Consider the following 13,576-nt stretch of genomic DNA (forward strand, 5'->3'; position numbering starts at 1 on the left):
TATTAAATGTTACTAATGTATTTATTAATACGTAGCAAAGCAGTAAATTAAATATATTTCAGCTGTACATTTTCAGATGTTTATCTGTGATGTGGAGGTTTATTGCCCATAATGAATGAATGCATTTATAAAATTCAAAAGCAGATATAAAAAGTTTTTTTTTTTTAAGTTGGAGTCTCAAAACATTAAAAATAATGTTAAGAAGAAAAAAAGAAAGGAAAGAAAAACTACTCGATAGTAGTAAAGGAAATGGCCATTTTAAAGCTATCTACCCCCTTGCTCATTATAGTCTCTTCCGGTAGACTGTTCTAAATGCCCACAACCCTACTACAGTAGTAATTTGTACGACATTAACATATCAATAAAAACAAACAGAGTACATAAATATTTTACCATGGGGTGACATCAATAAAAACTCGAAAAATATAACAGTAAAATGTTTTTAGTCTAAATTTTTGTTTTGTATGTATGCCTCCAAGCATTTCATTTGACTTTTCCATTGAGTTGAATTTCTACTATTGTAATACAAAATAGTGTAATCACGGCCAATAGCTTATTCACATAGTTAAATTTTATTACTTTGAAGTAAATTAGGATTTAAAATTAGTTGCAGCAACGTGTAATTATTATTATTATTTTTTTTTTTTTGGATTTATTAAATTCTAAAGTAACAATCATTCTATTTTAATTAAATGATTAATTCATAATAGATAATGTATTAGAATTATACACTAATTTTATTATACCATAATTTATGTATGGATAATCAGTTGATTTTTCATTTCGTCCATATCGTCCAATTTCGTCCATTTTGTCCGGCGTCCCGGACTTTTTACAAAAAAAAAAAAAAAAGTGGACAAAATGCAACCCTGGGTGTACCAGCCCTATAAACTACATGCGGCAAAATGTCCCAAGTTAGGGTACTGTCCCAAGTATGGGCACTTGAGTCATTTTATTTTATTCTTTTTACGTTGTTTACCACCATGACTCAGTGCGTTTTATGCTTCAATAATTGTGTTGAAAATCACCACATGTTTACAAATGTTCTTCTTTATATGATACTTGGGGCCGATGTAAGTATGTATGCTTAACCATAAAAAATAACAATGCTTTGTAGCTATTGGTTATTTTATTCTTTCACTTGTATGCCATTTTTTTAAGCATCTAAAACTTGTTTTATCATATCATTTGACAATTTTACGATATAACTTACAGTATACAAAATATTTTTACGAATTGAAACATTGGGTGTCATTGAGAGCTATAGCAAAGTTCAAAGCGAATAATTAACCAGAAAGTACGACATTGGCTTATTTTTACGAACACATTTGGACCAGGGACGGATCTACGATTTTATAAGCTGGACAAATCTTGAAACTGCCGCTCCTACCAATCTTCAAATTCGAGTTTCACTGTAAGAAAAACGTTCGAATAGGGTGGATTTTGACGCTCCCAGAAATTGCTACCCGAGGCAAGAGCCCCGGCTCCACCCCCCCCCCCCCCCCCCCCCTCCCTATATCCAGCTCTGATTTGAACCGTTGATGAGAATAACAGCATTATCTTCGAGTCTCAATTAGTTTGATTAAACAAATTAACAAGATTCATAGTGTTACCCAGTGGCGGATTTACAGGTTTGGGGACCCGACGAAATGCATTTCGGGGGGCTCCTTTGTTTAGCACCGAACCATGCAAAACATTTACCATGTGCGTTTTGTATCTCCTTAGGGGCCCCTATGATCATATGGGCTCCTCGCAATTGCGACATAATAAATCCGTCACTGGGGCTTACCACTGAAATAATTAACTTACCTCACTCGCAGTTAACTTTTCCTTCTAGTCAACGAACGTCTGTTACTGAATTATATAAGATGCGTTTGCAGAATCTTGTTTACATTTCACGGTCACGTGATGAACACCCTATCCTCACGACCTTCGTTTCTCTCCCCCCCCCCCCCCCCCCTCATTTCCTTGTTTCCAGCAGAAAGGAAAAAACCGGTGTGTGAGTGTAGTAACAGATAGTCGTTTGCATGGCTATTATTCATGCACAAATAAGCAGATGTTTCATTTTTATAAATTTGATTCCGATAAAAAATATTGCACCTTCTTCCAAATATTTTTAAATTTTTCAAAAAAAATTAATTTTTGATTTTCAGAATTTTATAAAGTTATTAAAATGTGAGGAAATTACCTAATTATTTTTTATCTATTTAAAATTTTGTAATTGCCTAATTCTAAACAAAATGCTAACTAGCTTCACAAACATCATAGGAATACGAGCCTTCGACTCCCGACTACCACTTCGCAACCCTGATTTTTACTGAGAAAAAATTATTGTTGATATGACTCGTTTTTATTTTCATTCTAAAATTTTAATTTGTTTATTTATTCTTTGCAATCTTTATCTTTACTAATGATAAAGCTGAAAGACTCTCTGTCTGGATATCGGGATCTCTGTCTGGATCTCTGTGACGCGCATATAGCGCCTAGATCGTTCGACCGATTTTCATGAAATTTAGCACAGAATTAGTTTACAGCAAGGGGGTGTGCACCTCGAAGCGATTTTTCGAAAATTCGATTTTTTCTTTTTCTATTCCAATTTTAAGAACATTTTACCGAGCACAACATGGATGAAAAAATTTCCAAAATATCATAACGTGGAACCGTAACATGTGCAAACAAATGAACATAGCAAGTTGGCGAGAAATTCATCATCCATTATTTGTAAATATACAGGCGAACCAAATGACCTTTTAAATTTTTACTACGGGCAAAGCCGTGCAGTTATCACTAGTGGGAAAGAAAAGGGACATCCGGTGTTCTTTGTATTTTCACAGAGAGAGCTGTGCAGACGATTTTTTTTTTTTTTTTTTTTTATGATGAAAAATTATTTATTTAAGTTGGACATTTTAATGTTTTTATTTTTTTTCGCAAGAATATAATCATTTATTTTATAGATTATTTTTTAGAAACAGGCAAAAAATAAAATCCGAGATGTTTTGTTTTTACCAGTTTACTTCACAAATGATTTTCTGTTCTTGATATGATGTATATTTATTTTAATGAGCTTTTTATTATTTTTTTTCTTTGAAAGCGATTAATTTTTTTTAATAGAAAAATAACTTTTCACTGCATTGTTCAATAGGTGCTACTATTTTATTTGTTCTTTTTTTTTTTCCCTACGACTTATCTATTTCATCAGACGAGCTAGGCATATTTTGTTTCTAGAAATCAGCTAAAAACATTAAAATGGTTTGTTTGACAGAATTTGCAATCTTAACTAATTTAAAAAATGTTGATTGGATACTAAAAAGTCGATGTTGGTATATCGGGAAAGTAGGTTTGTTTAGTTCTGGACGGATTTTTTTTTTTTTTTTTTTTTTCTGTAATTCTTTCAGACGCTAGCAATATGAATGCGCAATTGGAAATAACGTTCGGATAAAAACCCAAATTCTCGTTTGCTTTGAAACCTGAAAATTGCTACTTTTGTAATGATCTAAAAAAATATGTAGATCCTAAGTGTTGTTGAAAATTGGGTATCTTTCTTCAAGTTTATATGGCCATCTCTTCTGAAGTTGAATTGAGTGGGACACCGAATTTAAAGCCTCAGAGTTCACACTTGCATTACTTTCTCGGGAACAAAGATTGGATTATAGGGGAAACTAGGGAGGTTTGACCCATAGGGAGACTTGACCCATGAGGATTTTTTCTATGAAAAGGATATTTAGGGAAAATTTTTATCATATTATAGGTTGACCAGTCACACAACAGCATGGGCGCCCATATGCAAAATGGTAAGGGAGGGAGGGGGTCAGATATTGTAACCATGGTTCAGCAGGATATTTTCCCCATGGAAGCAGATTTCAAAACAGATTAGAGTCATTAAAATTTGAAATTTTTAATAACTAATTCATTAATGGCTGGAGAAGAAATGTTTTTACTTTTGCAAAGAAAAATGTACTAAAAGCAAGGAATCCTAATTTCTAGGGGGGGGGTTCCCCCCCCCCTTCCCCCTATATGGGCGCCCTTGTACAACAGTATTTTGCAGGGATAAACCTTTTATCAATGGTTTTCAAGAAATTCAATGTTAAATGATACTGCACCTAAAAAGTAAATTTTGAAGATTTTGATTTTTTTAAAAATTTATCCTCCACTTTTGAGGGAAATGAATTTTAAAGGTATACTTGTTTTATAGTCACATTTCTAGCTATCTATTGATATGCAGTAGTTTTATGTTACTTTAATCTAAGTTTTTAAAAATTTAAGGTAAACAAAAGAAAGCTAACTGAGGAGCTTTTATCCCAAACTAACTGGGGAAACTTGACCCAAAGACTAATTTGATGTTTTTTCAATGAATTTTTATTTTGGAATGGATAACATATTGTGATTTAGGCCTAATGATTTGGTTTTATTAATCTAAATTGCTAAAAATTTAAGGTAAACAAGAGAAAGCTGCTTAGGGAGCTTTGACCCAAGCTAAGGGAGACTTGACCCAAAGAATAATTTGATGTTTCTTCAATGAATTTTTATTTGTGAATAGTTAAAATATTGTGATTTATACCTTAATGATTTGCTTTTATTCAAGCAAAAAATTTAATATTGTGAATACGAAGGGGGAATTTTTTTTTACTTAAAGAATAACTAAAACATTTTCTTCTAATAAATTTTTTATTTGACAAATAGCTAAAATACTAATGTTCTTTAAGCCGAATGATTTGTTATTTAATAAAATAACTGAAATATTGTTTAGGTCTTAGCTGATAAAGTTTTGAATTAGACTTCTGCTTTTCAACTGACGTGCAATAAGATTAATTTAAAATAAAATCTGTAACACTTTACCTAAAGAGTGAACATTTGTTCATTCACTTCAAGTATCACTTATTAAAGCAAATAGACACCATCAAACCTGCGTTTTTGATTTCAGTATCTATGAGTCTTCTTACATTCATGGTGGCATGTCTCCCTAACTCTAGGGACACTTGACCCATGTGTAGACGTAATGAATATAATTTTTTGTACCATTTCTACTTAGAACTATGCTATTATTTTTAGCCATAATAATGCGCAAAATTGCAAACTATTTATGTATAGTTTTTATTTCGTTCTAACTATTCTACAAAAAATATGGAAAACCAAAAAAGCAAAAATTGGGTCAAGTCTCCCTAGTTTCCCCTGTACCGTAAATAGGGGTGAATCGTATCACTTTTCCAACTTTGAACATAAAAAAAAGTTACTTAAGATTTTTTTTTTTAAATATTATTTTTGGGCTGAACTTCAGCCTTGTTTTGTTCTTGCATTTTTGAGCAAAAAAAAAAAAAAAAAAAAAAAAAAAAAGATCAGTTTTGATGCAAATAAATAATTTTTAGTGGTGTCCAGATCAGTAGCGTAACTATGGGGTCTAGCGCCCCTGGCGAAAGAAAGAAATTGCGCCCCCCCCCTTACCATCATTCCCCTTCTTTGTGTCGCCCACATGGAAAATCACTGGAGATCATTGTGACCTCCCTATTTTTTTAATTTTTTTTTTGGAACATTTTGATTAATTGATTTGACAAATAGGAGGCAGCATTGTATTTTTTTTTTTTAATTTTCTTTTTTTCGAATTGTTTTCAATGATGCCCAGTGTTCCTTCTCGGTAGATGTTATGTAGTATGTATACATACATATATACCCCCTCTAGCTCTTTTTCTTGCGATTTTTTTTTTTTTTTTTTGAAGCATTTTTTAAATTTAATGATAAAAAAAACCTCTTAAATTTTTTTTAAAAATCAATCAAAATGCCGCCCCCGTGGCTGCTGCGCCCCTGGCGAGAGCCACTCCTGCCAAACCCTAGTTACGCTACTGGTCCAGATTCACCCCGCAGGTAGATGTGTATCGGAACGCATGTTAAAATCTGTTCCGTTCATTTGTTCCGATTTAGCTTTTGATATTGCTAATTAAGCAAGTAATAATGTTGAAGGAGAATAGAAACCAGGTAGTTACTATAAAACAAAACCTTTATTTACGAAACAAGGGGTTTAATTTTTATTAAAGCTCATGGGAGTTCAGCTCTTGCACTTCTTTTCGACTTTCTTTGAATTTTGACACATTGCACTGCACTCCGAATTATTAACACTTATTTTCGCATTAAAATAAGTTTTAAAGGCTGTAGGGTTCCCTGCACTTCATTCGCAAGAAATTAAGACCGTATTAGAAGAAAATGTATAATTTATAAAAATTCGATAACAACTTTGAACTTAATGAAGATTGAAATTTTTAAATGGAAAAATGTATTTGAAATGAGAGTAATCAAATTCAATTCACAATAATTATTTCCGTGAAAAGAGTAGATGTTTTCATGTTGTTATTTGGCTGAAGTTTCTTTATGACATTTTCTGGAAGGAATGCTGCCTCCTTCTTCGTTTCTTGAAATCTCAATGCTATGAGGACTCTTTTATAATGTCTTAAATAGCAATATCGGTGTTGGAATCTTTGAACGCTGACTTTTCTTTTGATTTTTTTTTTCTTTCGTGCTTTTCACACATTTGTAACGAAGTCTTTGATTTGCCATTAATGCATAGACTACAAAGGAACACTTTTTCTTCTGGGGGAGTGAGCTAAATTGTTCTTATATGCATATAAACTACTATACTAGGTTTCGCATTATGACTTGAAATGAAATTCTGAAGGGTTAAACCATCCTTGCTGCACACCTATATACATATATGTTCACCAATGGTGTAAAAATATTGCAGTAAGGGCGAATAAACCATCGCAGTAACATGCGGGAAGAATAGGAAAAAACAAAAAGGTGTTGCGATTCATCCCGTAAATCTGAAATCCATGACGTCGTAAAAAAATATTCATTTTATAAGACTAAATTAGAGAAATACTTAAATTCTAATACGGCATACTGTTGTGTATGCCTGTGCCTAATAAAAAAATATTCTTATAGGTTTGGAATACGAATAGGTTTGTATGCTTACATACAAAATTTTTCAGTTGATGAAAATGTGAGGTTATTTCGCGTTCCACGTATTATCCTGCTCATAAGCCAGTTTTGTGCTGAGAACGGCCAAACTTCATTTTCTATTTGCTTGTGATATTAACTAAACTGCTGAAAATTCCCAAGCGGAAGTTCATGAGATATTGTTTAGTATGATGGGGGAGTTTCGTTTCGATTCATCCCGCTTTTCCAATACACCCTATTTTACGATACGTGCTTAATAATTCTTCAAAAACTTGACTTACGCATTCAAATACTTAAATCGCGAAATATAACGATACGTGCTTAATAAGTCCATCTAATTTTTCAAAATCTTGACTTACGCATTCAAATACTTAAATCGCGAAATATAACGATACGTGCTTAATAAGTCCATCTAATTTTTCAAAATCTTGACTTACGCATTCAAATACTTAAATCGCGAAATATAACGATACGTGCTTAATAAGTCCATCTAATTTTTCAAAATCTTGACTTACGCATTCAAATACTTAAATTGCAAAAAATATTCAACCACTATACTTACTACAAGTTAAAATGTTCATTTTTTTCTTGCAAGAAACTACGCCTTACTTTGATAAACAGGTCAAACTGCTTCCTGCATTGCTGTTTCACGCTGTCATCTTTCGAAAACAAATCGGAGATATTTAGATTGGCCATCTCACATCTTGAACATCTAACCTAGACCTACCCTATATATACTGAATTTCGTTCGATCCTACTGCGACCAAATAACCTAGACTTACTTTGTATTGTACCGAATTTCCTTCGATTCCAATGCATTCATTACTCTAGATATACCGAAATTCATTGGATTCGTATGCTTCCATCTAGCCTAGACTTACCTTACATTACATCCAATTTCGTTCGATTCTAATGAGGCCGCATAAGACTTACTCTATATGTAATAAATTTTGTTCAATTCCATTGCATTACATTTTGAGCTATAGTGCCACAAAAAATCGTTCGCACACATACCTACATGACATGATACCCCGAAGTCCCGCGCACCTACCGTTTTAACGGTTCATCTGTTTTAGATGACGGGGAGTTCCCCCGACAAAAGGGACTTCTGGGACAACACACATGCCTACGTGCAGACAGATTTTCCGAAAATATACAAACGCATTAATCTGTCGAAATTAGAAAATCTATGAATGCAATCCTTACTTCAATATATTATGTATAGGAGAAAGCGAAAAGAACTGTTTCCAGTTTTGCGAGAGCAGTCTTGGCCAATTTGAATATTCATATCTCCATTCAAGACGTCTATGAATTTAAAATAATTTATATTCATTACTATCTACAGCGATAAAACTCAATCAAATTGTTTTCTTTATTTTTTTAATTCAAAATAAGAAGAAATAACATCAAGTAACAATGCTATCTCGATTAGTTTCAAATATTCTCTCGATAGCAGTTATCTCCGCTCCAAATATGCACGCGAAGAGTGAATATGAAATCAGCTGCACGAAAATTTGAATATTTAAATATTTAATCGCAAAAAATATGCAGAGACCCTAAATCGAGCCAAAATCCAGTGTTTTCGAAATTTTCCACAAATGAGTACTGAAAACTCAATTACCTCACAGACTAGGAAAGTACACAAAAAAGCTGGTTATAAGGGGATACAAGGGAATTTTTTGCCTGAAAAGAAAGCGCTTTTATATGTTATTGACCTTAATATTTTGTTTTATAGAGTAAAGTTTTAGGGGATATGAGGTGGAACATTTGAATTGTTCCAGAGTTATTTTAGTAATAGAAAATAATATGTTGACATAAAAAAATACGAATTCAAGTATGCTTACTGTTAATCACGGTGTTCCTCAAGGATCAATTTTGAGCCCACTGTTATTTATAATTTTTCTAAACATGTCTCTAAGACATTTTCTATATCAGTACTCATCAGTACAGGCATATGCTGATAGCACATTTAGTTTTCATTGTGGTAAAATATGTAGTTCTCTAAAAAAAAAAAAAATGTTAGGTAATATTAGAGCAATTCATGTCATGGTTCATCGTTGTTTTTTATTTATTTTTATTTATTTATTAATTTATTTTAGTTAATTATGGCAAATTTAATTTTACTGTTTTTCATTGGAAAAATTGAAAAAAAAAATGGCATTTTGAAACTAAAATTGATTGGAAAAACGTTGAGAATATTATTTTTTTGAGGGTAAATGTACAAAATAACCTACGTTGGGACAATCACATTGAATTTGTCACAAAAAGGATTTCTCGTAATTTAGGTTTAATTAATTATGAGTCAAATTTCCTTCCTACTGATGCTTTGTATATTTTGTATTTTTCTTTGATCTCGTCAGTTCTTTATTACGGTATTCTTGCCTACTGCTAAGCAATTAAAAATGATTGAAATGAAATAAACATTTTATTAAAAATATTTCATAGAATCATTAATAGGGATAATATAGTTGGCATCAATAATGTAAGCTTTTTAAAGACCGATTATCAAATTTATGAATATAATGTCGGTATTTTCATGCATGAAAAGCATGCAGTAATAAATTGTTTTAATTTGGAAATTGTAAAAATCCAGAAATTGTTCAACAAACCGTGAAAATATTTTACCTCTACTCATGGAGTTTTGAATAGACAAGGCAAAATATTTTGATGTGACTGTAATTTATTTTTTTAAATACTATGTATGTGAAATGAATTTTTGTAAAAAATCCCTCTGATTAAAATAAAATTGAAATTGGAAACTTAGCTCATAAAGCCTAACTTAGCTTAATTGAATAAAGTGAAATCTTAGCTCATAGCTAGCTATACAGGATGAGTCTGAACTCTTGGGGAAAACTTAAAGGGATCTTTGAGGGGAGAATAAGAAGCCAAAATCATATGGTCGTAAGCGCTATGACGCGCTACATGCACGCAAAGCCAGAAACTTATGGAGGCAAAACAGGTTACAAATTTATTACATAAAGACAATGTTACACAACATTTTAGTTTTGATGAAAGGTTTAAAGCGATTGCTGACATTTGTGGCCTGCAGCTGTAATACATGCGTCGCAATGACAAAGCTCTCACTGTCGCAATGACAAGAACTTTTATTATATATACGCCTTTGTTGTGACGCGCGTGTTAGAGCTATTACAGGCCATAACTTTTAACAACTGTTCTAAACCTTTTTTAAATCTAAAAATGTTGTGTAAAATCGTCTTTGTGTCATAAATTTGTGACCTGTTTGGCATTCATAAGACTCAAGCTTTGTGTGCATGAGTGCATGTAATGCGCCAGCATTGCGTTTTGCGACCATTTAACATATGTGATTCTTACTTCTTTTCCTCTCCTTTAACATCCCTTAAAGTTTTGCCCAAGAGCTAAGACTCAGCCTTTATGACTTATCAATGTGAAGTTATTTCATACTATAGATACCAAATAACAAAGCAGGAGTTAAAAGAAAATCAATACCTGCAGGATATAAGAACTTTAGAAACGAATCCAAGGTACACTTCTCTAGACCAAGGAGCATTAGTTGTGTGTCTTCCCCCACTCATTCATTTTCAAAACTGGGTGACTTTGTAAAGTAATTGTCCTTAGTCCAGTCATATTAGACATTAAAATCGCAAAACACGATGTAGTTCTTATTTTTTAATATGTTATTTGGGTCTGTTAGGGTGGTGTAAATCTAAGTTTGCAGTTTTCAAAAACTTGTGTTTGCTGTGTAATTCGCAAAAAACTGTAAAATTTTCGGACTTTTTAAGTATCTCCTTTATAAATCCTCAGCTATCCAACTTTTGATACTAAATGATAGTACTAGTTTTAAAGCACATTAACGTTTAAACAATTTAAGCTCAAGTGGGGTTCTGTACGACTAATAGTTTAGGAGAAATCGTACTTCAAAATCTGGCTATTTTTGGTGAAAAATAAAAAAAAATACGCTTTGATCACATTCCACGGCAAATATGGACATGAATTCCCACTTTAACCGAAAAAACCTGGATATACTGTTATAGTACATTTAATTGGCTTTCATTTAAGCCAAAGACAAAATCTGTAGATTCAATAGTTCTTTTACAATGGCAAGACAAACAAATAATCGGAAAAGTCGATTTTTGAAGAAAAGAGACAAAACACTTTTCAGTATTCCTATTCTAAAAAAGGGGGGGAAAGAATGATATAATAAAACTCTAATGTGTTTTTGTATAAGTTATGTGTGCTGGAAAAACAGGGCGAATATGAAAAAATTAAATAGGACAATAGTTGACAGTCCTATGCAGAGGTAGCGCAAATATTCCTTCCCCTACTTATCTATGCCTTTCACATTGATGAATTTTCGGCCGTATTTCGATTTTCGACTGGAAAGTTATCTTCCGAGTTTGGTTTTAATAGATAATATTTTTGAACAAAAGATTTTCAGCACAAAGCACTTCCCATTAGAATAAGAGAGATAAGGACAAAAGAAAAAGAATGATTTCAAAAGGGTGAAACTATTTACATGCTAGTTTTATCATTAAAACGTATCTTAAAAATTAACTACACGTAATGTCTTGATTGTATGGTATCTTTGATGGGTACGATCGTACTCCGAAGCTGAAAAAAAGAAGGATATGTCGATTTTTTTTTTTTTCATTTTATCATTTTTCTATTTTTTATTTTTGTCGGTTAGAATGGCAAAGATGTTGTGTGCAGTCTTTTCAAATGGCAGATTGCACAAAGCTAGGCAGCTAAGATCAGCTCTGCAACAACAGCATATTCCCATACATCCCTTCTTGCACTAAAATGAGAAAAATATAAAAAAGATGGGTGAGGCTGGATCGTTGAATGTAGTGATTGGTGATGAACCAATATCAAAATTTAAATTTGTCTTCGACCAACTCCGCTCTGAGGTGTCCTTCTTCCTCTGCCAACCATTTGTTTACTTGTCGGTACCTGCGATACAAATGGAATGTAGCTACTCTTTTGGTTGAGGACTAACAAAGACGGTTTACAGTTGCATCACCTGCTGCTTTGAGGAACAGGTGGAACTCAATACTGTCGCAGAATATCGGGGGATGCCTCATTTCCATACAGAGCAACCAGCACCATCTATCTCTACAGCTTCAGCTAAAGCTTCGGGACTCACTTTAGGAAGAAAAGCTATGGTGGATTGGTCAACCTTATACCAGTTCGTTTGAATAACACCGCGCAGTTTTGCTTTTCTTAGCCAGACATGGGAAGATGTGGCATCACATCCACTAACTGTGTGAAGTAAAAGTACGTATCTATGAGTTATTCCATTTTTCTTCGGTTGAAAAAAAAGTATAGAACTGAATACAAATTAACTGGACTTTGGCACTTTTCTGGAAGGAAATATTTTGAATGTTTGAGACAAAAACAGCAAAAAAAAAAAAAAAAACGACAGAAGTGTGCAGAGCTGATGTGTGCATCACATGACTTCCTTTTACTACAATTTAATGTCATTTCCCCATTACTGGCAATTTTAATGTGATTCAATAGTTTACTCTCTAAATATCACCAACAGGGGTCAAAATAAAAAAATACATTTTTAAAAAAAAATCGCCAAATTTGTCAAATCGCCAAAAGACTGGCGATATATCGCCAAGTGTCCGCCAAATTATAACACCACTTGAGTTTACATCGAAATTAACAATGATTTCCCCTCAAAAAGGGGCAAACGACCCCTTTAGAAACACCCAATGCAACCAAAAGGGGATGTGCACAACTAGACCCCACTAGGATTCTACGTACCGAATTTCAACTTTCTAGGACTTACCGTTCTTGAGTAATGCGACATACATACACATATACGCACATACGTACATACAGACGTCACGAGAAAATTCGTTGTAATTAACTCGGGAATCGTCATTATGGATATGTTCTTACGCACTTATCCACGCGTGGTCGAGTCGAAAAAAACTCAATATTCATTCGGGTGTGAGTAAAATGGAAATTAAGGTTGATTTTTGAGTGAAATTTTTTTCGCGAATACAATACTTCCTTTTTTGTAAAAGGGAGTAAAAAGTAGATCCAAATCCTCTTCATCATCGATTACGATCTGTTGAGATGTACTTTATTCCATGACGTTTCAGTTTTTCTAGTTGTTTTTATGTTCTATGCTCTCAAGTCCAAACCTAGGGAGCAACTTATCATTGAGATGTCGTTTATTACACAATTTGGAAAAGCGTTTTCTCAGGAGCACTCTGATGTTGAGAAGTCAAATATAATCATAATTCGCCATCGTGCATTCGTTCTCATGTATCTGAAGACAGTAAAAACGTCCTTGAGTCATTCCAACTCTTCAAAATAATTTAACGTGACATAATTCATAAATTTCACCGAAAAAGCACACAGCTGAATTGTTTAATATGTTACAATTTTGGATTAGTTCTCTCAGGCTCTCCTTTAGTTTCATTAGAATCAGTTCATTCATTACACATGTATGCTCACAAACTAAGCGAAAATTTATTGATTTGAAAAACTGCGAAGTTTCTTCCAGTGTACATAAAAATCCTTTGAATTCATCCCATTTTTTACATCTCTTGTAAATAAAGGCGAACATTTTTTGCGTAGAAATCGAAGCCTGCTAATTGAAAAAGTGGAAGCGTTTTGGTTAATGTTTCCAGGTGCTTCC

Source organism: Uloborus diversus, chromosome 4 (assembly GCF_026930045.1).
Source record: "Uloborus diversus isolate 005 chromosome 4, Udiv.v.3.1, whole genome shotgun sequence".
Classification (NCBI taxonomy): domain Eukaryota; kingdom Metazoa; phylum Arthropoda; class Arachnida; order Araneae; family Uloboridae; genus Uloborus; species Uloborus diversus.